Source organism: Canis aureus, chromosome 30 (genome assembly GCF_053574225.1).
Source record: "Canis aureus isolate CA01 chromosome 30, VMU_Caureus_v.1.0, whole genome shotgun sequence".
NCBI lineage: Eukaryota > Metazoa > Chordata > Mammalia > Carnivora > Canidae > Canis > Canis aureus.
The window spans coordinates 25,807,859-25,830,623 of NC_135640.1; the positions used below are offsets into that span (position 1 = coordinate 25,807,859).

At 37.2% G+C, this 22,765-nt stretch overlaps 1 long non-coding RNA gene across 1 annotated transcript in view; it reads right to left on the reverse strand.

Moving 5' to 3' along the window:
• The window catches only part of LOC144301791 (uncharacterized), a 79,173-nt gene that overhangs the window by 43,779 nt on the left and 12,629 nt on the right, over nt 1-22,765 (reverse strand). The window contains exon 2 of the long non-coding RNA XR_013368679.1: nt 21,960-22,056. This is a non-coding gene — a long non-coding RNA (uncharacterized LOC144301791). The remainder of the gene's footprint in view (nt 1-21,959; nt 22,057-22,765) is intronic.

Genomic DNA, 22,765 nt, shown 5'->3' on the forward strand with positions numbered 1-22,765 from the left:
AGATAAACCACTTGGAGGTTTACTGAAAACAATCTGCCTTCTCCAGAGCAGAAAGGCCAGCATTCCCAATCCCAGTATGGTCTCTCACCTTCTCCTTCCTCAGCCCAGCTCCAAGGCCCGTGGAAGCAGCTGAAGTCCTGAGAGAGCCAGATACAGCCCCAGATGCTTTTCCCACAACTGAACAGAATCCCTGCCTCAGTCAACTCCAGGAGAGCCGGCTCATATGTCACCCAAACACAAGCCCAAACTGTTTCTTGCACTACTAGAAACACCTCAGTCTGTAAAGCAGGAATTACCTAGAACCTTTGATCCAACATCAGAACAAAGGAGACTAATATTTTGGTTCCCCTTTAAATCAAAAGCATTTAAATATTTATTCACTATTCCTCTAGCAAGAATCTGGCACTGATTTTATGATTCTCAAAAATCATATGCAAATTTTAGACTTGTTTGTTATTTATATTAATCCAATGAGGAAAACCTAAGAAATATATGCAAACCCTTTAATAGGTAAATAAAGTAAACCAGTGTTAATCCAGTTTGTTCCTGGCAAACCCAACTAAAGTATGCCTTAGTTGGCAAAGACATATAAAGCACCATCTATATGATCCAATCTGAATAGTATTTCACTCAAGGACAGCAACCAAAAAGCTCACTTGTCACCTTATCAGCAAAGATTACATTTGAATGGCTGAATTATCCTATATTGGCTTTTTTTTTTTTTAACTAACTCAATGAAGTTATTTCTACAAATAATGAAGTCACTATTTACAGAATGGCTTAAATTAAAGTGTTCTGGTGAATCTTAATCTCCCTTGCACCAATCTCTGAGCTACTCAGTGTCCCAGGAGGCTGACCTGCATGGACAGCATCATCCAAGCTGTACTGCTCCCTGGCTTAGGTAGGAAGAGAAAGGATGACGTACTTATCTCCCATAATCTCCACCCCCACCCCCCTACTTGCACAGCTATAGTTCTGGCAGAGTTGCTCTCCTTTGTAGTCACAGGTCATATGAGGTAGCGCCTCTTCTCTGACTCAAGTTCTGGCTCCACTCAGTAGCGTTCCCTCCCTTAATCTATCAGAGTCCCCACTATTTCTAGTCTCTGGGTATTGTACCATCTCTTGTTAGTTCCTGTGACGGTCAGTTTTATGTGTCAACTTGCATGGGCCATGGGGTGCCCAGATATTTTGTCAGACATTATTCTGAGTGTGTCTGTGGAGGAGGTGTTTTTGAATAAGATTAATGGCTAAATTGGTAGACCAAATAAAGTGGATTGTCGTCTCTAATGAGGGTCGGCTTGATCCAATCAGTTGAGGACCTGGATAGAATAGAAAGATTGACTCTTCCTCAAGTAAAATAGAATCTTCCTGCCTGGGGCAGCCAGGGTGGCTCAGTGGTTTATCGCCACCTTTGGCCCAGGGCATGGTCCTGGAGCCCCCGGGATCAAGTCCCATGTCAGGCTCCCTGCATGGAGCCTGCTTCTCCCTCTGCCTGTGTCTCTGCCTCTTTCTCTCTCCATGTCTCTCATGAATGAATAAATAAATTTTTTTTTAAAAATCCTCCTGCCTGATGGCATTCAAGCTAAGCCATCAGCTCCTCTTGGCTGTATAGCAACCTGCTGGCCTTTGGACTGAGACTGAGACATCAGCTCTGCAGATTTTAGACTTACCAGCCTCCATAATCACACAAACCGCTTCCGAGAAAGAAAAAACAAAAGGAAGAAAGGAAAAAGGGAAGAGGGGGGAACGAAAGAGGAAGGGGAGGTGGATGGTTGAAGGGAGGAAGGAAAGAAGGAGAGGAAGAAAGAAGGAAGGAAAGAAGGAAGGAAGGAAGGAAGGAAGGAAGGAAGGAAGGAAGGAAGGAAGGAAGGAAGGAAGGAAGGAGCCTATTGGTTTTATTTCCCTGAAGAGCCCTAACACATTTCCTTTAATCTTTCTCACATCTCTGTAGAGCCTCTTCATTAAGATATTTTCAAGGTCTTTGAGTCTACCTTTTATGTCTGCCACGCCCCTGATACATAAGGTTTTTCTTTTTTCTTTTTTTTTCACTTCACAATGTCCAGAGGTAGGCAATCCCATTTCAGTGCAGGAGACCCACCATGTTTCTCCTTCTTTCTCCTATCTTGCCATCCTTGGCAAGTGACATCCTTGGCAACATCATCATGTTTGCAAGATAGTCCATGTTGTAGAGGCACAACAGGAAATGGATCAAGAGCTTTCTCCTAGCAAGGCTTTATTCAGAAATTTCATTTTTGCCTCCTCATATATCCCATATATTGCTAGCCAAAAATGATGTTTAATGACCCGCCTACCTATAAGGGCGCTCAAGACATTGAGCGCATTGCTTTCCAGGCTCTATGTTAGAGAAAGGCAAAGGATGCAGGGGTTAGATAGCATCAAATTTCTAAACCCTCAGTATCTGCCATGTGGGCTCATGAACCCCATAATCGTTTTCCTCATACACCATAGCTGCTGTCATATCTCTTATACATAGTCCCTAAAAGGTAGAAAAAGATAAACTTTTCTTCCTTACCTACCTGCAAGACTCTTATCCTGACTCTTCTCCTTTCTGTCTCATCCTGTGTTTTGTCTCTGCATCATAAGAGACAAAAAAGAATCCTTCTGTCAACACAGCTCCCCACAAAGGCTACAGAGAGGGACATAATTGACCCACAGAAACCAGAATCCTCTTGGCAGACAGAGGACAGCAAAAGTCTGGAAACACATACATGAATAATGTGTCCAAACAAAGAAATCATGTATATCATTTTTTTCTCCCAAGATTTCTAATATCATTATGGGCACAAAATAGCTACCTCATCCCCAAGCATCACATCTATGCTCCAGATAGGCTTAATTGAAAAGGAGAAGCCTTCCCCAGTTCCCAGAGAGACAAGCGTATATTTATTATTTTTATATGTTAATTATTATTTATTAATAATTATCTAGAGTGTGGTTTGTAGAAAGCTAAGTTAACTGGCACCAAGCTTCCAGCTTATTTCTCTGGCCCTTTAGTGACCTTTATAATCAGCTCTCTGGGCAGTTGCTTCCTATCACAAAGAAATAAAGAAATACACTGGCACAAAAAGCAGTATTTAGGACAAAGGATTATAAGACAAGCAAGGAAGCTGGACCTTTGTCAGTGAATTCAGCTCTTGGCTTGTGGTGTTCTTCCTAAACATCTTAGCCGTACTTAAGTATTCCTCCTTAAGGGCATCCCAAAGTTAGATGCCAAGGTGGATAGTTCAGCAATACTGGCCCAAAATTTTCTGAGGTCAACACTCCAGAAAGACTTTCTATATTTTCAAAGATCACTGCATTGCTTCTAATATAATGACCAAGGAGATATTTGGAAATGAGTTTAGAGGATCAGAAGTTTCCTAGAAAAGGCAAAGCTCTAATTTCAACAAAGTTACATTGGTTTTTCCCAATATAACACCTTCAGATAGAATTGCCTTGGTGTTTTCCAGAACTATTGCTCTATGTAACGGAACATATTAAATAAACATTATATATATTAAATAAATACTTCACGAGAGAAGTACCTTTAATAATTTCTGTCACTATTTCACATTTTCAGTCATTTCACAAAATTGATCACAACCTTTAAATTCAAGCAATGATGATTATTAATCTGCTCAGCATAATTCTTGGTACTTATTAATTAATATTGCTATGTTACATACGTGGCATTATAAACCAAAAGAAGAGAAGTCACGCAATGAGATTTGATTCCTTCAAATCTGTCCCTTTGTTTATTGTTTTAACATCTGCACACTTTAACTGTTGTCAAAATCCAGCTGTTTTCTGGACATACTACCATGCCATGCCTCCTTAAAGCAATTGCTAACTTCTCTTGATTAACCAAGAGTAGAATGACTCACTATGTCAATAAATGTTCTGAATCATTGACACAATATCTGCAGTGGATATAGCAGATGCCAGTGGAGTTGTATGGTATTTAAAAGGCATATATCCTAAAATGTGTGTCAGTCTCTGGACAGCAAAATTACAAAGGTGTAATTTATCTCACTTAAAATTTACATTTTAATGGAAGCACTTTCATGTAATAGTAGGTAAATTTTTTCAGGCCACTGGCAAGCCTCATTACTTGGCAATCTTTTGCTGTCTTAAAGACCCTGGTCAACTAGCTCAAATTGTACCGTAATATGTATAAATGATATACCTTAGGTATATTTTAAATAATCAGGGAGCATTTTCTCCTTAACAAAATTGCTCTCGATATTTATAAATCATTTGTAATTTACACAGAAAAAAAGAAGTGAGCAACAAGAATAACCAGAGAGAGAGTTTTCAGCTGATACACAGAGAACATTCTAGCCTCAAATTTAAGATGGTGACCCCTGTGAATTATGATAAGAATCATTAAACTCTTCCTTACAACATAGATTGATTAGGACACCAAAACCAAACAATAACAAACTCCTATTTCTCAGAGAAAGTAGCTGTGAAACTTTCAGCACACATGTTACATGACAAATACTCCCCAACTGTAGCCAACTAATCAGCTGTGACAGTGAGCGCACCCAATGCAAAGAACAACATAGCATCATCTAACACCAGTAACAGTAAACATGCTTAATACAGCTGATACCTACGTAGCAATTCCTTTGTGCCAGGTATTATTGTAAGTGCTTAACATAAATAACTCACTTAATCACCACAATAACCCTGTATGGTAAGACCTAATATTGTCCCTATTTAAAAGATAAAGGAACTAGAAACAAGGAAGTTAGGTACATGAGCTAGAAATTAGCAGTCTGTCCCCCCACCCCCCAGCCTGTGATCTTACCTATTATGCTGACTTAAAGGTATGCATTCCATCATCAAGAAACTTATGATCCTACTGAAGAAATATACATATGTATCAGATGAAAAATGTGAGAATAGTCCCAAGGAAAAGGATTAGATTGAAAAGTAAAGGACTTTAAGTGGCCTGCTATATTAACAAGGAAGAAATTTTATTCAGAGAACACCCTAATTCTGCTTTCATTAGAGACAAAAAAAAAAATCTATCCTTAATTAATAGTTTCTTTAACTTTGTAGAGTCCTGGAGTGTGGTATAATGTTTCAAAATTGTGTCTAAGAGTTCTACACTTATGCTAAAAGTTAGGATGGATTCATAAAGAGCAGCCTTAATTCTTCCTTATGTGTCAAGAGCTGGCCAGCACAGTTTTCCAGCTGTTCCAGAAGGCAGTTCTCTGAATTTTATCTTACTGGTTAGAGAAATAGCCTCATTGGTGCAGATAATTTAATAGGGATAAGAAGCTTCTGATAGAACAGCATGGCCTTGCTGACAATGCACTTTCTACCTTAAGCGCATGCTACTGATAGAGAGGGTTTGCCCAAGACTTTCTCAAGCTTAGCATTAAAAGACCCATATTCTTGGAATCCCTCTTTCCTGGGAATCCTGGGACCGTTGGTCATCCCCAAGAGCCAGAGCTATCTTTGGCCTGGGGAAGGCAGCTGAAGGTTGCGGCAAAAAACAGGGTCTTCAGGAAAAGACACTTATATTCTAATTCTGCCTCAGCCGTTCACAGTATGATCTGGGACGAGTCACTTAACCACTGAGACCTCATTTTCTTTAACTGTAATATGAAGATAATTGCCCCATAACTTTTTGAGAATTTAATGAAAAAGTATGAAAAGTTCCTGGAAAAAGTATCTGGCATAAAGTAGTTGCCCAGCAAATGGTAGGTGTAATTACTATATTCCAGGAATCCTAAAAGCAAACTGTCTAGACAGGTTTTGTTTGTTGTTTTTTTAAGAGTGGAGGAGGTGTATCTATGACCATGATTATTTCAGTTTTTAAAAAGTTGATTCATTTGACGGGATTTATTTGTCAAAAATCCATGTTGACTCATGCTCAATTGTTGTAAGATAACTAACACTTTCAAAACTCATTTATGAGTAAACTTCAAATCATCTTTTCTAAAGTAAACATTTAAATTAAGAATATAATTGCCTACAACTTCCAGAACGCTTTTTCCTTCAGTGGAATTTTAGGAAGAAAGAGGTTTGCAGAAAAATAATTATCCAAAAGGTCCAATTATCTCAAAAAAATGATGTTTTACACTAACCTAGGTTTTTATCTAACAGAACTCTGGTTTATACTAAACATATTTTAAAGTGTTAATTAGAAGAGAACCAATATATAGTCCTATGCTTTGAATTCTTCACATTGACAAGTAATGATAAGTTTCCCAGAATAAGATTCATTAAATCCTATGATTTTTATTTTTGTATTGATACAAATTCATTTTTCACCAATTACTTTTGTGTCCTATGCTGTTTTCCAAATGCCTAACACAATTTTCTGTACTTGAATTTTTAATTACATAAATAGGAGGCATTTATATTAATTAATTTTAAAATTCAATCTCTGACTTTCCATCTTCTCGTGCATAATGGCTTTAAGCATGTGTGCCCTTCTATCTATCTTATCGACATGGGAAGTCTTTTCTCTTTCATTGAATAGGACACTGAATCTGAATTTTCAAATATCAAACCAAAAACTCTTATTGCTAAAATGGTTTTTCAATTTTATTTTTGAGAATCATTTTACAATTGAGCTCGTAAAATTTACAGTTTGTAACATGATACAATTCAAGCTAAGCAGTCAAAAGATTCTGAGAAGGAAACTTGAATTGCTCAGAGAAAGTGTGAAATCCCATGTGTTACTAAAATTAAAGGACTGTCTTGATCAAAATTTTCTGAATACGTTGCAAGTGGATAATTCATTTTAAAAACTCCCCACCCACATTGTTCTCTGAAGCATGTCTCAAAGTCCCAACCCTCTCATTCCTTAGCATAGAATACGTGTTGGTTTCTTTTTCTCAACATGTGCTTTTTTTAAAGTCAAATATATAACATTCGATCTCAGGACATTACAGGAAATGTGATTTAGATGCTTCTCATTACTGCAACATAACACATGCACATGGATTAAAAAAAAAAAAATCCCCTCTCCATACTGCTCCAGTTTTTTTTTTAAATACCAGCTCTTCAAGTAGACTCTGTCAATATCTGAAAAAAATAAAGGACTATATTTTCCATTCTTTTTATATATATATTTCATATCATGTCTTAGTTGTTCTCTGCTCCCAGATTTCTGATAACTCTGATAACATCAATGACCACTTGAAGCATGTTCAACCCAGAGCTCTGAAAATTTGAGCATGTTTCAAGTGGTGTTTCAAGTAGTCTTTCTCTTCCTAATATATATATATATATATAAATATATATTAATATATATTATACGTATAAAAAGGCACATTAGATATGTCCAAGAATATTAAATAAATAATAATAAATATTCATTAATTGAATTTATTGCCAATGTTACAAGCAGATTACTTTACAATAGTTGATTTGGATCTTCAGGAGCACTAAGATTTACTAAAGTGCCTTATTTACTCAGATACTTTTAAAATGTATTGTACTGGAGCACCTGGGTGGCTCAGGGGTTGATAGTATGCCTTCAGCTCAGGGTGTGATCCCCGGGGTCCTGGATCGAATCCCGCAACAGGCTCCCCGCATGGAGTCTGCTTCTGCCTCTGCCTGTGTCTCTGCCTCTCTCTGTGTCTCTCATGAATAAATGAATAAAATATTTTTTAAAAATAAAATAAAATGTATTGTATTACCATGTCGAAATTCCATCTACTCAACTGAGCCAGGCAAGCAAAAACAAAGTGCCTAAGAGCCGCTCATAAATCTATAGCTCAATTTTGATCTTTAGGAGAAAAAACAAAATTAATAACACAGATTGCTCCAACTATTCTGCAGTACCCTCAGGATTTCAAACTTCCATACTATCAAACACCCAACACCACCACCACCAAACAGAATTCATTTGCTGGAGAGACAAGGGCAAGAGGGTAGGTTTCTGAGAGGTCATGTTGAAACATTCCATTTTCAAGTTTAACTTAACTCTTTTCTGAACTTCTGTTTATTGGCAAAATGAACTGAAAGCCCATTAAAGATTTTCTATCCTTCCACCTCTCCTGGTTATGAAACCTGGCTTTAGTCGCAAAGACAGATAATTCAGCCTGAAAGTCATCAAAAAAACAAAACCAAAATTACTTTTTTCATCTAGTACTTGTTACAGTATGTACTTCACTCCTGTTGATATGCTGATATGTTTTTTTTTAAGGAAATTTTTCAAAAACCATGAAAGTACATATTATTATTTTTCCTCATTTATCACTTTTCAATGAAATATTATTGTACATTTTAGAGAACCCTAACTAGTTTCTTGTAGAAAGAAAATTTAAATATTTCTAAGTATGTTTAATGCTTGTCCACAGCAAATTTAAGATTTAAGACTTAATTTATAAGAATGAATAGTGCTTTGCCTGCTGAAAAAAAATAAACAAAAATGAGTGTTAACTGTAATTAAAATAGACTATAACCAAGCTAGTCAGGTTGCCATTTCAGAAAGTGGGTATCATCAGTGTCCTGTTAGGCCATTTTTCCCATGTATAGTAAATTTATATTCCTAATAAAATTAAATAAAATACCTAAATTGTATAACAAAATATTTTCATACCACTGAAAACCTCTTCAGCCATGAACTCAATAGGTTTTTATGATTTGTTGTGAAATTTTCACATAATTTGTTGTTTGTAAATGTAAGCTACAAGCTTCTTCACTGTTTTCACATTGTTAATAGTCTATTTGAGGATGCCTGGGTGGCTCAGTCAGTTAAGTGTCTGACTTCAGCTCAGGTCATGATCTCACGGTCCTGGAGTTGATTCCCACATCAGGCTCCGTGCTCAGCAGGGAGTCTGCTCATTCCTCTGACCCTCTCCCCACTCGCTATCTCTGTCTCTCAAATTAGTAAAATCTGTAAATAATAATAATAATAGTTTATTTGGGTGGCATTTTCTCTTTAAATTTTTTTCTCTACTAACCTGTCCTCTAAGTACAAATAGAGATAATCTCCTTGATTCTAAGATACTTTGCACACTTTACAAATCTAAAATGATAATATGGGGGCAGCCCCGGTGACTCAGCGGTTTAGCGCAGCCTACAGCCCAGTGTGTGATCCTGGAGACTGGGGATTGAGTCCCACATTGGGCTCCCTGCATGGAGCCTGCTTCTCCCTCTGCCTGTGTCTCTGCCTCTCTCTCTCTCCTCTCTGTGTATTCTCATGAATAAATAAATAAAATCTTTAAAAAAAATGATAATATGCCCTGTTTCACATTCTCTCTGGCTCTATAAATCCTTCTTCATAATCCATCTCTAACATGGTTCCTACTGTGGTAAAGCTAACTGAAAATAAAGCAATGAATGAGCTAGCATTGAAATTTTAAGAACAGTAGCTATTATTGTATAACATCATGCAGAAGGGCAGTATCTATCATTTCTCATAGCTAAAAACCATAGGAAACCTCTTTGGAATCACTTACTGCGATTAACTCTCAACATTGTACTATGCTATTCTCAGCATTAGGAACAAGTTAATAGGGCCACTTGCCCAAACCCAAAGCATAAGATGTGCCTAGAATGTAAGACTGTGGTTAATAGTAGATGATGGGGAAAATAGACCAGAAAATGTCAGGACTGGGAGTTAGCTCAGTTGATAGGTATGGGAGTGTATGAGATACAGAAGGATGAAGGATGGGGTAAGGGGGCCACAGACAAGAGATCAACTCATCTAGAGAAATATCTAAAGGGAAAAAAAATCAAGAAATCAAAGTTTATTATCACCCAATAAAAAAAGACAAGAAGAAGATTCCAAGGGATCATATGGTAAAACAGAATAATAGCCTCCCAAAGATGTCCGTGTTCTAATCCCTAGGACCTCGAATATGTGACATTACATGACAAAAGGAATTAGGTTGCAGATGGAATTAAGATTGTTGTTCAGGTAACCTTAAAATAGGGAGATTTCCTGGATTATCTGGGTAGACCCTGTGTCATCACATGGATCTTTAAAAATGGAAAAAACAGTAGGAAGGAAATCAGAGAAAGAGATGTAACAAGGGAAGTGGAGTCAGAAAGATGTCATGTTGTTGGCTTTGAAGATGGAAAGGAGGCCCCAAGCCAAGGAATGTGAGCCTCTAGAAGCTAGACAAAGCAAAGAAACAAATTCTCCCCTAAAACTTCAAGGAAAAAATGTAGCCCTACCAACTCCTTGATTTTAGCCCAGTGAGATAAGAGTCAGATTTCTGACCTATACAACTATGAAATCATTAATTTGTATTGTTTTAAGCCACTAAGTGTGTGGCATTTCATTAGGCAGAAATAGAAAACTAACATGGAACTGTGCCCAAGAATTAAGGACAAATAAAAGGACAAACAGGGTGTTCAATAAATGTTTGTTGAAAAAATAAAAAAATAAGTGAATAAAGGAATATGGTGCAGATAGCAACCACATTCTGGGGCCCACTAAACACAAGAGTCTTTACCAGGCACACAACATCATGATAACAAGTGATCTGGAGGCTCATTTTAACATCATCTCCTCTGAGCTTTCCCATTCAACTGAGTGTGGATAAAACATGTCTGATGAAGATTACACATTAAAAAAAAAAAATGGAGAGGGGATCTGGGTTTGCTCAGTTGGTTAAATGACTGGCTCTTGATTTTGGATCAGGTCATGATCTCAGGGCCTGGAAACGAAGCCATTGTCAGGCTCCATGCTCAGTAAGGAATCTTCTTGAGATTTTCTCTTCCTCTTCCTCTGCCCCTCCACCCATTCACGTTCTCTCTTTCTCTCCTTCTCTTTAAAATAAATAAATAAACCTTTAAAAGGAAGAAAGAAAGGAGGGAGGGAGGGAAGGATGGACAGACTTAAACAAGTATGTGAAGAGTTGCTCAACATCACTAATCATCAAGGCAAGGCAAATCAAAACCACAATGAGATATCTCTGCACACCTGTTAGAATGACTACTATCAAAAAAGATAAGAAAGAGGTAGCAATGCTGGTGAGGAGGTAAAGAAAAGGGAGCCCTTATGCACTATTAGTGGGAATGTAAATTGGTACAGCCACTATGGAAAACAGTATGAAGATTCTTCCAAAACTTAAAAACAATGACTATGTGATCAGCAATTCCATTTCTGAGTATATATCTGAAGAAAATTCAGTGACTACCTTAAAGAGGCATCTGCATCCCGTGTTCATTGCAACATTATTTACAATAGCCAAGATATGGAAACAACTCAAGTGTCTATCAGAATGGATAAAGAAAATGTGATATATATATATATATATATATATATATCACATTTATTATATATAATCTCCCTTACAGGTTTCCTAAAAGAAATATCGATTTGTCTACTGAGTGGCACATAGTGCCCCACTGCATATTCCCATAGACTCTCATGACATTTATTTAGTGACTGATATTTCCCAGTGTATGCTAAATCAGGAACTCTGGTTCAGTTCAAGAATCTAGAAGAGTGCCTAGAGAATCTAGGAAATTGATTTTCATATCAATACAAATCCACCCTTGCTGATTTCATGGGACCAAACAGGCTCTTCTGGGCTGCCACAAATGCTCCAAAAAGGCCGGCATAATGTCTACCTTGCTCATCACTGACTTCTCAACATTTGGCATTGCACCTGACACGAGATGGGTGTCTAGCACATTTTCATGAAATGAAAAAAACTCAAAGACCAAATAATAAAATTTAGGTCTTTTTAAGACATTTATTCTTGTATTCCAATTTTCTTTCTTATCAGCAAGATGAGTGTTTTCATTTCTGTCACCAACAGGTCAATATACTACTGATGTTCTCTTCAAAGTTAAAGTTATACTGCCTTTTATACTTTAATATATGAGTAACCTAAAATTATATGATGTCATATGTTTGTGTACATATAAGTATATACATACAATGTATCGGTCAGGATTCTCCAAAGAAACAGAACCAATTGAAGATGATAGATAGATGATAGATAGATAGATAGATGATAGATAGATGATAGACAGATAGATAGATAGATAGATAGATAGATAGATAGATAGATAGACAGACAGATAGATAGATAGTCATAAGGAATTGGTTTTTGTGAGAAGTACCACAATCTGTCATCTGCAGGTTGGAGACCTCAGAAAGTCAGTGGTATAGTTCCATTCCAAGTCCAAAGGCCTGAGAACCAGGAGAACTGATGGTGTAAGTCTAGTCCAAGGGCAGAAGAAGACCAATGTCTCAGGTCATCAGTCAAGCAGATAGTGAATTACTCCTTACCCTACCTTTTTTTTCTACTGAGGCCCTCAACAGATTGGATGATACTCACCCAACTTGGAGAGAACAATCTGCTTTACTCAATCTATGAATTGAAATGCTAATCTTTTCTGGAAACACCTTCAGAGATACACCCAGAAATAATTTTTAAGATATTTACCTGGGCATCTGATGATCCAGTCAAGTTGATACATAAAAGTAACTATCATACACATATACATATATATAATTCATTTTATTTTCAAATAGCCCTTATTTTACCAATGTATTTTGATTCTAGACTCATGGAATGCTCCTTCACTCTCATTTCTAACAATTTGATGAGCAAGAGAGCCAAATAAAACTATATTGCTTCTCTCTCTTGCAATATCACATAAATCAAAGCTCACTTACATCAATATTAACAAAAATTCACCAGTAGTACTCAAAAAGAGGGGAGCAGCAGAGTCTATATATCAACTTCCAAAGAAAAGGTGTCCAAGAAGAAGAAACTAAAGCAAAATCAAGTAGTACAGCATGGTGAGTCCTACTTTTACCCCTCCCATGCTGATCACAGACTAGTCAGTCATCAAATTCATGACATTTCTTACTAAATATCCTCCCTGTGTTCATTTTCTGTAGCTGCCATAACAAATTAGCACAAATTTAGTAGCTTAAAACAACACAAATCTATAACTCACAGTCCTCTAGGTCAGGTCTGGTGAGCTCAGCTGGGTCTTCTGGCCTGAGTTTCACAGACTAAGATCAACTTGTTGGCAAGCTGGACCCTTATCTGGAGGCTCTGACAAGGGAGTCTGTTTCCAAGCTCTTTCAGGCTATTGACAAAATTTAGTTATTCAGGCTGCAGAGGCAAGGTCCCTGTTTCCATGCTGGCTGTCAACTGAGAGCCTCTCTCAGCTACATGAGACCACCAGAATTCCTCATCATGTTGCCCTTCCATCTTCAAACCAGCCAGCAAATTCATGTTGAGTCCTCCTCATAGTTTGAATCTCTTGGACTTCTTTTTTTGCCACTTCTCTTCTGCCTCCAGTTAGAGAAAGTTCTCTGCTTTTAAATGCTTATGTATTTATATTGGTCTATTTTGGACAATCCTGGATAATCCCCCTATTTTATGGTCATCTGCTAAGACGTCTTTGCCATGTAACATAACATAGTCGTAGGGTCCAGGGATTAGGGCATAGACATATTTAGGGGAGAGAGAGAGGTAAGAGGGACATTCTCTCAGTCATACCAACATTTAAAAGGAACTAATGCAAAGAGGTGGAGATATCATCTTTCCCTTCTTCTAAGGCAAGAATACTACAAATGATTTCTAGAGAGAAATTTGTGGAAAAATGTCAGAAAACAAGATCCAGAGCTACATATATCAAATTGAGGGTCTCACCTGAAATAAAAAGATATTCTCCCCCAGGAAAGGGAAACAACCCTCAGCCTGGTAGAGTGGATCCTGGAGGGCTCTACTGGCTTACACAATTTTGGACATGATACCAGAACTCAGGTGTTCCGATAATGGCTAGAGTTTAACTGAGGGCTCCTCTTGGCCACCATTGTGTTTTGGTACCACAGAAAGAAGAAGGATCACCAAAAACCCAGTACTCAAACTATGAAGCAGTGGAGGAAGTACATATGTCAAAGGTGAAGTGGAGAGAGAGGTAAGAATCCTCCCATACTCTACCAGATTAAATAAAATGTCGTGGCAGAGCCATGTAACCATGCATAAGCCAGAAAAAGGAATGGCATGGCATTCTACAAGCTACACAGAAGAAGTCTGCAAACTACACAGAGGAAGGATGAAAGAAAGAAAGGAAGGGAGGGAGGCAAGGGAGAAAGGACTAAGGGCAAGACAGGGGAAAAAATGGCATATAGAAGACAGGAAAAAATATATCTAACCTAAGGGGGAAAAAAATCCCCACAAGTGCTTTAAATTATTTAGAACATTTTTTTAAAAATTGCTCAAAGATAGATTTTTTTAAAAAGAAGAACATGAGGGATGCCTGGGTGGCTCAGTGGTTGAGCATCTGCCTTCAGCTCAAAGAGGGATTCCGGGATCCGGGAATCGAGGACTGCATCAGGCTCCCTGAGAAAAGCCTGCCTCTCCCTCTGCCTATGTCTCTGCCTCTCTCTGTGTGTCTCTCATGAATAAATAAATAAAATCTTAAAAAAAAAAGAAGAAGAAGAAGAACATGGGAATATTTCAGGTTAAATGAGACTATTTGAGGACTAAATACTATTATCAAAGACCTGATGGATAGATTTTGAAACGGGAAACTATTACACATGGATACAAACAGAATAACTGACATGAAGGAAGGATGGAGACAGTCATGCTGAAGACAGATGAAAAAGATACTAAAGCAATCAGAAGAGAAACTAAAAATGATGAAATCTAGGTAAACATAGTGTGGTGTAATTGGTGTCCGAAGCAGAACCCACCCCCCACCCCCGCCCACTAATGCTGAAGTAAAACTTTTGTTTTGTTTTGTTTTGTTTTGTTTTGTTTTGTTTTGTTTTGTTTTTTGAAGTAACACTTTTATTGGAAAAAAAAAAAAAAACTCAGTGACCCTCATTAAAGATAGTAAAGCAGACTTTATTCAGGGCCATCATGACAAGCATCGGGACCACTACAATGAGATTTTACAGTGAGGGAGAGAGATTCGAATACAGCACTACCAGTGGGAATTCATACCCAAGGAGCAGGATGGGAGTCGGTGGATAGAAAATTATTAAGAGGAAATATCAGGAGTGAGGAAAGATTCTGGCTAAAATGACCTGACAGGATTCTTTGCTGAAGACAGGCTAGGGTGATCAGACACTCCCAGGGGGAGAGGCAAGGGGATCCAGTTCAGACATTGAAGGTGTTCATATATTGAGGATAGGAATTCTGGTTAAACTAATTCAGCATTGTTGTTCTAAAACTGGATTTTAAAAGGAGGGGCAAAGATGGGTCTAGGAGAAGGTTTAGGAGCCTGGCTGAAGTTTGGCCAAGGACAAAGCCTGTGTCAATCCCCTATGCTCCTTGCCTCATCTTCCTACTAAGAGGAGGGAAGCTCTACTCAATCTCTAGGAAGAAAAAATGTGGAACAACAATTTCATCTTTCCTCTGTCCTTTCATTCCTTTTTCCCCAGGGACAGGGTGATTTATCTGACAGGTGAATTGAGAATAAGAGTGAAAATGGGTGGATGGGTACCCTTTGGCCCTCACTTCTGGTCTGCCTATTTGTGGAGAGGTAGAGGCTGTCTGAGGGGCACAAGACAAGGTGAGTACATCTGTCTGATTCAGGAGGAATATCATAAATCCATTTGACCTCAGCTCTCAAGTCATATTTTCCAGTGATTCACTAATAATATTAAGTTCCATTAACCTGTCTCCTAGGTTTGCTTGCTTGATTTCAAATTTGAGAAAGAAATGGGTGATATTCCCCATCCTCCTAAATCCAGCAAAATATCTTCTATAAAAATATTCAAAGATATAATACAGAAAAATATTTCTAAAATGAAGAAAGAACTTCAATATGCCATGCAAAAGAGTGTGTGTTGTAGGGTGCCTAGGTGACTCAATCGGCTAAAGCAGCTGGCTTTGGCTCAGGTCATGATCCCAGAATCCTGGGATGGAGCCCAAAGTCAGCCTCCCTAATCAGCAGGGAGTCTGCACCTCCTTCTCCCTCTGCCCTTCCCCCACACTTTTACTTGCTCCCTCTCTCATGCTCTCTCTTAAATAAAGAAAATCTTTAAAAAATAAAAAATTTTAAGAAGAAAGAAGAAGAGTGTATGTTGTTTCAGGTACATCTGTTGCAAACTATAGCTCACTCATAACTACCCTTTATAAATGATTGAATGTCAAAGAAAAATAAAATATTATTCATATATCCACAACAATGAAGCAGATCTATTAAAAGAGGTCATAGAAATCAGGCTGGGCAAGACTTCCTGAAGGCAACTATTCACAAAATCCTAAGGGAGGGACGGCATGCTCTGAGATACTGTTTAACAGAAGAAGCAAAACTCAAAAGCCTTTTTGTTTACTTCTGTGACATTAAACCTAGAAAGGCTTTCACATTCTTCTTGATTATATAAATATCTGCCCATATTGTTTTTTGAAATCTCCATGTTTCTCTTTTATATTTAAGGTTAATCCAACTGGAATTTATTTTAGTTATTAGGGAAGCAAGGAATGGAATTTAATCTTTTCCTAATTTTTTAGTGATCATCTCAAGATAATTTGTAAATGGTTATTATTCCTTACATTTGATTTGAAGTATCAACTTAATGAAGATAATACAAATATGATTTGAAAACTAGATGGGCCAGGATCACTATGCTAAATTCTCTTCAATACATCATTTATCATAACTAATATACACAAATATACACGCATTTATTTTTGGACTTCAAATTGTGTTTCTTAAAAAAAAAAACAAATTGTGTTTCTTTAGATTGTGTATCCCTAGACTAAAAGTAAACTAAATTTATTACTGTACTTTTACAATATATTTTAATGCCAAGTTTAAATCCTATTCCTTAGGGGCACCTGGATGGCTCAGTGGTTGAGCATCTGCCTTCAGCTCAGGTTGTGATCCCAGGGTCCTGGGATGGACCCCCTGTGCGGAGCCTGTTTGTCCCTCTGCCCGTGCGTGTCTCTGCCTCTCTCCCTGCGTCCCTCATGAATAAATAAAGTATTTTTTTAAAAATCCTAGTTCATAATGGTCTCCTACCACACACACAATTATTCTCCCACCACACACACAATTATTCTATTTAAAGTTTTCTTTAGCTATTTCCTCATTAAATGAGTAAGTTTTAGGTGCATGAAATAGGATTAATCATAATTCTTGGTCAATCTTAGTTATTGGAATAGACCTATTTTGTTTTTTTTTTATTTAGTTAACATTTATTCATTGATTGTTGAAATAGATACCCATTAATCCATCATCCATGGAAGACCTAGCTGGCTCAGTCTGTAGAGCACACGACTCTTGACCTAGAGATTATGAGTTTGAGCCTCACATTGGACATAGAGCCTACTAATAAAAAAAAATAAAATAATTTAAGAAATTTTTAAAAATCTGTCATTAAAGCCAAGATCAGGAACATTAACATTAACTGACATTTTCCCATATCTTCTCCATTCTATTCTCCTGCTTCTCTTTTCCACACACACACCTGGAGGCAACCACTGTCCTCAATTTTCTGTTGACCATTTTCCCACTTTTTAAAATAATTTTTACATATCATTATATTTAACCAAACAATGTCTACTTTACTTGGTTTTTAATTTTAGAAAACATTACTTTTACAGATGACTATAGCATCATTTTGTCAAATCTGAAAAAAGTTTTTCAACTTTAACTGAAATGCATCACATTTATAAATGATTTGAGAAAAATCATCTCTATAATAATGAAATTTTAATTTATTAGTGGTTATTACCATTTTCATTTATAATGTCTCTCTCTCTCTCTCTTTCTCCTATTGATCTGATTGTTTTCTTTGTTTTGCTTCAGATTTGCCTAATAATTGACCCTTTCAATGGACTGTGTTCTAAATATATACCCTGGAAATTTGTTTTTAAATTAATAATTTTCTGCTTTAATCTTTTTTGTTCTATCCTACTGATATTCTTATACTCCTTATACTACCCTCTTTTAACTTCTTATATTAACTCAGCCTGTTTAATCTTATTTTTCTTCTTTAATAAATAACACATTTAAAAGCCTCAAGTGCAGTCTTATGATTCTGGCTGTCATGCTATTTTCATTATCTTATAATTGCAATTTTGTTTTACTCTAGACCTGGAAGCTACTCAGAATATTTTTTTTTTAATTTCCAAGTAATTGAATCTTTTTTTTTTTTAAATGTACTTATTTACTTAAGAGAGAGAACATGAGCAGGAGAGTGACAGGAAAAGAATCCCAAGCCGACTTCCCATTGAGCATGGAGCCTGATACAGGGCTCCATCTCACTATCCTAAGATCATGACTTGAGCCTAAATCAAGAGCTGGACATTTAACCAACTGAACCCACCCAGGGGCCCCTCCAAGTAATTGAATCTTTAAGTCAAACTTATAGTGTTTATATTTCCTTTTTTCCTACTTACGTTCAGAGGTTGTGTACCATAAACTTCTGTTTTTTAAATAACATTTGGAGCTTATGTGTTCTAATATGTGATCATGCTTTAATGTTTTATGAATATGGTCTCTTTTTATAGAATACAAAATTTTCTAATATCTATGTTATTTAAGTGGTTATTAGTGAAAAAATAAGATATCTAGAATATGCTTCAAAATAAAACAGCAGGGACTCCTGTGTAGCTCAGTCAGTTAAGTACCCAACTCTTGATTTTAGGTCATGATTTCAGGGTTGTGAGATCCAGCCCTACATAGGGCTCTGTACTGGGTGTGGAGCCTGCTTAAGATTCTCTCTCTTCCTCTCCCTCTAACCCTCCCCCTCAAAAAAAAAAAAAAAAAGACACACACAACAGCAATAACTCATTAAATAAATATACACATCTACATAAACAGAGATAGGTGAAAAAGGGATGGCAAATGTGAATATTACCGTTTATCAATATAAATTGGTAATGCTTTTGCTTTGGATGCCAGCGTTCTTTTGGTTTGCATTGACCTTTGCTTATTCTTTAACTTTTAATATTTTAGGTGATTCTTCTTGAAGGTATCTTTTTTCAACATTATCTTGATGACTTTTAAAAATCCTACATGAGGGGCTCCCAGGTGATTAAGCTGGCTAAGCACCCAACTGGTGCTTTCAGCTCAGGTCATGATCTCATGGGTTGTGGGATCAAACCCAGAGTTGGGATCTGTGCTCAGCAGGGAGTCTGCTTGGGATTCTCTCCCTCTGCCTCTCCCCGACTCATTCCTTTTCTCTCTCTCTCTCTCTCTCCTTAAAAATAAATGAATCTTTTTAAAAATCCTACATGAACTTGTTGTTCTTTTAACAGAGGTGTTTAACCCATTTATAAATATTGTTATTAATTCTATCCTTTAATGTTGCTTTTTATTTATTTCTTATTTATATTCTTTACCATATCATTCAACTGTCTATGCTTGTCTTAATATATAGAAAAATATGTCCTGTTTTTAGAAATTCTATAAATAGTTATGTTTAAGTTGTTTTTAAATAATTTCTAATCTATAAATCCAAACTTCAGAATCAAAAGTGAAACTCATATATTCAGTCAACAAATATATATTGAGCCCTTACTCTATGCAACTACTGTGATAAAATTTGAAAACCCAGTGCCAAAAAAGATAAACCTAGACTTTGTCCATATGCAGCTTAAAACCTAGTTGAAATATAAGCAATATAAGTTGAACAGGTATTTACAACTCAGTATTTTAAGGACAATTAAGGGAAAGCAAAAGATGCTACAGATGCCCATAGAATTGACCACATCTTAACTAAAATGTTCAGAGAACATTTTATGAAAGAAGCTATGTCTAAGTGGACACCATAAGACCAAGTGGGAGACAAAATCTTTTAAGCTATCTTATTCAATTTAGAAGATGTTTAATCCTCAGCCTTACTATCATTACTTGTTGGTTGTTATTAGTAATATCGTACATTTTATGGAGGCCTGGGTGGCTCAGTCAGTTAAGCATCCAACTCTTGGGTTCAGCTCAGGCAATGATCTCAGGGTCGTGAGATCGAGCCCCAATTCAGTCCATGGGCTCAGCATGGAGTCAGCTGGAGATTCTCTCTCCCTCTCTCTGTCTCTCACTCACAGGCTCTCTTGCTCTCTCTCACTCTCTCTCTCTAATAAATAAATAAATCTTTAAAAAATAACAACAATAATTATATCTTGCATTTTATATTTATTTTTGCAAGAACATCATGAAAGACATTCTTGTTGCCAGATTGAAAGAAAAATTTTTAAAATTCTATGTTACTGGACTTCCCTGCCACACCTGACACTGGAGGGCATCTCCCTGTGTCATTCTGTCCTCCTCAGTTGGCTTCCCTCAGTTGGCTCCCCTCAGTGGCTCCTCAATTGGCTTTTAAGACTCTTTCATGGTTTTTCTCCCTTTTGTCCCTCTACTTTATCCTCCTTCAATCACTTCTTAAGTAATGAGGTTCTCAGACTTTCAAACAAACCTCTCTTCTTAGCTCTTCCTCTCACATGAGTACTTTTCCTAAACAGATATTATATCATCTCCAGGACATCAGTTCATACCTATATGCCAGTAATTCCAAAATATATATACCTGAAACTAAAATGAATGCTCTGGGCTCCAAATCACTATATCTAATTGTGCATTCCTATCTCCAGTTGGATGTCCAAAGAGCATCTTAGTTCAGTGTGATCATCTTCTTTACAATATCCTCTTCATATATTCCCTGTGTTTTTCTCTTCTACCAAACTAGAAACCTAAGAATCATCTTTGACTCATTTTTCTCCCTGACCCACATGGTCAGGCATCAATTACTACTATTTCTACCTTTCAAATTTATAGCTTCTACTCTGGCTCCCTGCTACTGACTTAATTCAGGTTCTCATAATTTATCAGGTGGATTGTTGTCAAGGTCTTCCATTGGTCTACCCAATCCATTCATTAGATCCCTTCCTGAATTATTTCCCTAAAACACAAATATGATCATGCTACTTACACACTTACACCTTTCAATAAACCTTCACTGCCTTGAACATAACATGAAAACCCCTTAACCTGGTATGCAACATAGTTCCTGATCTAGCCCCTCCTAGTAATTGCAGTCTTATCACTACCAACTCATACACACAGGTTCACACAACCATTTTTCCTAACAAACAAGGCACTTTCTCTCTTTGCATATATAGTTCCCTCTAACTGGAAAAAAAATTCAAACCTTATATTTCCTTCTTTACCTGACCAATTCCCCTTCATCCTTTCAGATAGCTCCTACCCAGGAGTCTGTGTCTGACACTTCCATCCCCCAGTGAGGGTTTCAAATGTTTATATCACTGTTGTAATCAATTTTACTGGAATGGTTGTAATATTTAAAATTACTTCTCTGATATGCAACCAGGAATTCAATAAGGATAGGAATCATGTCTTATAAATCTCCCTGCCCCAAGAGCCTATCACCAGTGCTCTGTGATCAAGATACAGATATATAGATTTACATGAATGAAAACAAGTAGCTCAGCACAGATGTATTATAAGGACATACAGGAAAATGGCCTAATCATGAAAAATCTTGTATGTCAGATAAGGTCTTTGAAAGAGTCATCAGAGTCATTTTAACAGGAAATGATATGATCAAATGTACATGTTTAAAACCTCATCCTTGTGGCCATGTGGTGAATAGACCATAGAAGGATAGAACTGGAGGAAGCAAGAGCCTTTAAAATGGTACAATTATGAAAATCAAGTCGATGACAGTGAAGATGGAGGGTGGAAAGCTGATACAAAAGATATTTGGAAAGTAAAGTGAATTGAACTAAGTAGCCAATTAAATATAGGGGTTAATGGAGCATTTAGAACTGAGCATGTCCAAGCCCCCTGACTTGTGTGACTAGGAAGATGGGTCATTTATTTTGTAAATCATCAAATTATATTAAGCCTATACTGTAAACAGGCAATATGCCAGGTGCTAAGACCACAAGATAAATAAGCAACACACAGTCCGTGTCCTCCAGAGTGTGTAGTGAAAGAGACAATAATGCAATAAAACATAATAAATGTTATTATAAATTGATGGGAAAGGTCCACTGGGGGGGAAAAAAAAGAAAGACAGTGCTTACCTTTGCTTTGGAATGAATAGTGCATAAAACTAGTCAAACTCTAAGAAGAATGCCATAGCATCAACTGCAATAGGGAATTCTGGACATTTGGCAGAATCTGAGAAAAGAAGGCATAACAGTTTTCTACTTGAAGTCGAGATTGAGTGGCTTGTTGGCTAATTCAGGTGACCACCATTAGGCAGTCAGGATCCAGAGTTCATGGAAAAGAGCTCAGGAAGAGATCGCTTGCACCAGCATTATCACAAGGGCCTGTAGTCCTTTGCTGTAGCTACTGTATTGAATTACATAGTACACATGGTGAATGGCTTAAAACAAAGAAATTTATTCTTTGTACGGGTAGGGCCTCTCCTTTCTGGAAGTTCTAGAGGACAGTCCTTGCTTGCCTCTTCCAGCTCCTGAAGGCTGTCAATATTCCTTCATCTGTGGCCATGTTACTCCCTCTCTGCCTCCTCTACTGTCCTCTCTTGTCAGTCTCAAATCCCTCTCTGTCTTTCTCTTGTAAGGACACTTGTCATTTGATTTTAGGGCCACCTGGATAATACAGGATGATCTCCTCATCTCAGGCTACTTTGCCCAATTATATCTACAAAGACCCTTTTTCCAAATAAGGTAACATTCACATCTGGAGATTAGGATCTGGATATACTGGGGGAAGGGGACCCCATTCAACCCACTACAGGCATCCTAACCGACCTCTCTGATCTTGCCATTGCTTTCTTCAGTCAGTACTCAATACTGCAGCCAGAACTCAATATTTAAATCAGATCAAGACTTCTCTGCTCAGGTGCGACTCTTAATCTCAGGGT